Raw genomic sequence first — 4,749 nt, forward strand, 5'->3', positions numbered from 1 at the left:
ACACCCGCACCTCACCACACAACGGGCTTCTGTCCATGCTGGGCCAGGGGCAAGGGTGGGGCCCACAGCAGGGCCACCACGGCCGCCAGACCTCAGGGGAAGCCTTGGAGAGGCCGGCCCACTCCCAGCCGCTAGTTTGGTCGCCATAGTGGGCCCTTCGCAAGGTGCCGAGAGGCCAGGGGAGGCCACGGAGAGGGGTCCCAGTGGAGAAACACCAATCGATTGTCACCGGGACAAGCCCAGGACACACAGCGCCATGGGGGTGATACCTGTCGGCTCACACAGGGAAACAGGTACGCCCACACAGGTGGACACAGACAGGCCGCCCCACACAGTAAGACACACTGATACACACTTGTTGTGATGGCCAGACACGGGAGGCTTCGATCGATGATTTGTTTAGTGACGTACCGTAGTGGCACTATGACACAAAGACCACATCCGGCATCCTGACACCCATGGTGACACCCCGACCTTGGTGTCACCTCAATACACAGAGATGGAGCTGGGGATAACTCTCAGAGACAGCAGGCAGCATCCACTGGCACACCCTCGGAGACACAGGGACCCTCGAAAAGGGAGCCACACAGACACGCACAGCCACCTTCTGGGAAACGGTCCTCCGCGGCTCGCCATGCCGATGAACACACACGCGAATCCGGAAGACTCTGGGGAGCTGCTCAGGGGTGTCCCCCTACCTGGTCCCTTCACCTCTACATCCAGGGGTTTGGGGGTAGGAAAGCACAGACTACATTCTCTCCCCTCCCCCCGCCACTAGGAGGGACAGGACCCCCCTCCTCAGCGCTGTGCTAGAGGGAAGCACGGGAGTCCAGGCCTCCTCAGCCTCTCAGTCCAGCTGGAGGAAATTGTGAGACACCCCCCCCTGCCCCCTGTGCCTGCACTTCAAGAGCAGAGGACAGGAATCAAGGGGACCAGAAAGGCCAGGGTCCCAGGGGGCTGGAAATGGAAGCCAGTGGTCCGACACTGACCACCAGGGAGCCTTTGCTGCCAGCCACAGCTGCACGCCCGCCCCCTGCCCATCCCCACAATGCCCACTGGACCCTGTCAAGTGCCCTCGTAGGGTCCCGCACAGGCATCCCATCCCCACGATGGGCCCAGGTGACGATATGCCCTGATGCAGACACAGAAATGACTCTGGAGCCACGAGGATGTCAACACCAGGACCCACCCAGATTCCTAGGTTTTTTTGACCCACTCACATCTGAAGACTCACGTGTATACACCCTTGCACACTCTGGCCCAAGGCCTCAGAGCCTGGCCTCAAAGCCAGCTTGGTCGAAGTCAGGGAAAGGACCAGGGGCAACTGAAGCCCCCCACGAATGCCATCTGGTTCCCACAGGGCAGCCCAGGTCTTGGCTCTCTCTCTGTTCCCTCCCTCACCCCCACTATCACCTCTCCCTGTCTTGAACTCCTGCCATCCATCCCTCCCGCGCCCCCACTGCCCTGCCCACTCACCTCCCACCCCCTGCCGCCTACTTGGCCTCCAGTAGCCCATCTGAGGAAAAACAGCTGGGCCATGAGCTGGCCTCTTTCCTTCCCAACTCTTCTCTTGCTTCCTCCTTCCTCCAGGCAGTCCACTTGGATTTCTATGATTGGGAGGTGCTTGACCCTGCCCTCCATCACTCTGGAGTGGCCTGCCCTCAGCTAGGAGGGCCTGCGGCTGGCCTAACAGTGATAACCAAAACGACCATCATTCCTTTCCTTGAGCACACGGTACATGCCAGACACAGCCCTGAGCCTAATCTCAGCATGAGAAGTCAATATCATCATTGCCCATTGAAATATTTTTAATTATCTTTTTACTGCCCATTTCGCAGACCAAGAAAATCCTGTGCTTCCAGTCGTGGAATTACAAGATGTAGAGCCTGAGCTCAAACCCTGAGCTATCTCTGGCAAAGTCTCACACTCAACCTCTGCGCCTCAGCTCCACCTGGGAGCCCTTGAGTTCACATAAGACCTTCTGGACTGGGCCAGGGACCCCTGGCTCCAGTCCCCACTGTGTTAACCCAGCAGAGCCCTCAGCTCTGAACTCTGTCTATCTGAGTTCAACCTAGCCCCAAGCATGGTATACTCTGTCCCAGCTAGTCGCCACACTTGCCTCCCGCCCCCACCCCCGCCCCCAGCAATGGGCACTGAGCAGGCAGGGCCAGAGCCAGGGAGAAAATTTGCCATAACAAGGGGGTCTCGTGTTGGCAACAGGATGGGGAGGAGAAGCTTCACAGGGACAGAGAGGTAGCCACAGAGACCCAGGGAGAGAGCAGGGGGACATCAGGAGGGCCCCAGCCCATCACCCTCTCTTGAGGGAGTATGTATGTGGTTGTGTGGAAATAAGGGTATGTGAACATTTCACTGCTCCTGTGGCCGCGTGGCACACAATATTGGTGAACATGCGTGTCTGTATACCCACCCGGGTAAGCCAACAGCCTCATGTCTGTGTCAAGGTGTGTGTCTTGTATCAGGTCTGTGTAAGCAAGTGTGGGGGTGAACACACACTTGAGTCAGCCTGTATCCGAAGGTGTCTGGCCAGTATCGCTGTGTCTCCGTGAGTTTATGTAGAGACACATGTCCTATATCAACGGGTCCGTGTGTGTTGATATGTGTGTGTGTGTGCTGGTGGGGAGAGAACACAGGTCCACCTTTTTCTGTGTCCATAAGTTCGTCCGTCCACGGCCGTGTGTCTGGACGTCAGCACAAATGCGTCGTTCGTGTCCTCATCTTGGCGGCAGCAGCGGTGTATCTGTGTGTGCACATCCGGTGTGCAGCTCTGTTTGTTAGGAGTGGAGGGGCCTACCATCTACCCCATTCCCCTCAGCAAAGGACTCAGGCCCATGGCTGCAGTGGGCTCAAACAGCCCCAGCAAGCACCCCACCCAGCCACCCTGGATTTCGACGCTTTTTCCACCAGGAGATTTTTCCCCCCGCACCATCACACCCGCCCTTCCCCCTCGCCCACAGTGCCTTTCCCCGCCAGGGCCCCGCTGCTCCAAGCTCGTTCCTGCTCAATCATTTATTGACTTTAAAATCGAAGCCAATTCTAGTTTAAAAAAAAAAAAAAAGACACACACACACACACACACACAACGAGGCCAGGGAGAGACAGAGTCTGAGACTCGAGGGGAGGATAGAGCAGAGATGGGGCCAGTCAGAGAGGGACAGGGAAAGACAGGGACAGTCACAGATATAGGACAGCGAGAGAGACGGAAAAGGGGCAGAGAAAGACAGAGATACAGGGAAAGACGAGACTGGCAGAGCAAACTAGGGAAGCAGAACAATTTATAAAAACAGAGACTAGCTCCCAGAAATGTGACTGGCAGGAGGGGCAGGCTGGACTCCGCTGACCAGTCAACAGCAGCTGCCTGCCCAGAGCTGAGGAGCGCAATCCAGCGAGCCCATGCCCCTTTCTCTCCCCAGATGCCCTGCCACACTCAGGCCTGCCACACAGAGCTGACCCCTTGCTCCTTTCTGGGGTGTCAGAGAGCCGAGGCCTGGCCATCGCCCTGAGTCGGGGGGCTACCCCAGCCCTCCCTCATCTTGTCACCAGTGGACCAGCTGGTGTTTTCTTTCTCAGGGTGCTGTGATGTCTGAGGAGCCAATTTCTCACCCAGGCCAAGGAGGAGGGCAGGCCTGGGAGCTAAGCAGGGGGCTGGTGGGCCAAGGGCCGCTCAAGCATGAGGTCTTGATTCCACTAGGCCCCAAATACCAGCCACACTGGCCAGCCATAGCTCACACCCAGCTAGGTGTATAGGGGTCGTTGTGTGGGGGGCCTAAGATGGGGTGGCCGGCCAGTCAGAGAGGCCACCCTGACTGATGGTGGGTGTGGGGGCCCCCCACAGTGCCATCAAGGCCAGAGTGCTTGCTCACACCTGCATACATACTATGACACACATGTGTGCATATGCACCTCACTAACATGTACTCACACCTGCTTCTGTACAGGAAAACCCTCGCTCCTGGCCACACACATGTCCATACCACGCAGGGCTGCCCATGCCTGACCCACAAGGCCACATGCAGACCCTGAGACTGAAACTTACATACCACACACACACACACACACACACACACACACACACATCTGTGGATACAAGCAGTCTGTTTGTTGGGAGGGGGGCCGGCACAAACCCCTGACATACCCTCTAGCCCCTTGCCACAAACCACACCCGCATTGCAGCCATATTCACGTGGACTCCCATTCCCCAGCGTGGGCACACTTGGCACACAGCTGGCAAGGTTCAGATCGGCAGAGGGGACAATTAGTACCCCAGACTTGGCCTAGAGATGCCCCCTCCCCACAAACGTAGGCTCTGCTGGTAGGCAGAGCTAGGCGGCCCCGAGGTGTCCCTCTGCGGAGTCTGGGTTGCCAGCCATAGCATGGCCCAGGAGACAGTGCTACCAGGGCCTCTGTGGGGCTCTGGGTATCTTCTGTGCCCTCTCACAGCCTGAAGCCACCTCCAGGGAAGGTGGGCTGGCAGGGCAGACATCCCCCCCGGCCTCCTTCGCCCTGCACCGAGCACGGTGCTGGGAACTTCGCTGGAGGCGGGACGCGCTCTCGCAGCGCGCCAAGGTCGGCACAGCGCCGGCGGCTGACTCGACGGCGTGGCCGCAGCACGATCGGCAGTTGTCCGCGACTCCTTCCCGCCCCTCCCGCCTCCAGGCAGCGGGACGGGATTCCCCAGACCCGCCTGGTCCGCGGCGCGGCAGCCAGCCGGGGTCGCCGGGGCCGGAAAGT

The sequence above is a fragment of the Bison bison genome, unplaced genomic scaffold (genome assembly GCF_000754665.1).
Source record: "Bison bison bison isolate TAMUID 2011002044 unplaced genomic scaffold, Bison_UMD1.0 scf7180017864365, whole genome shotgun sequence".
Classification (NCBI taxonomy): domain Eukaryota; kingdom Metazoa; phylum Chordata; class Mammalia; order Artiodactyla; family Bovidae; genus Bison; species Bison bison.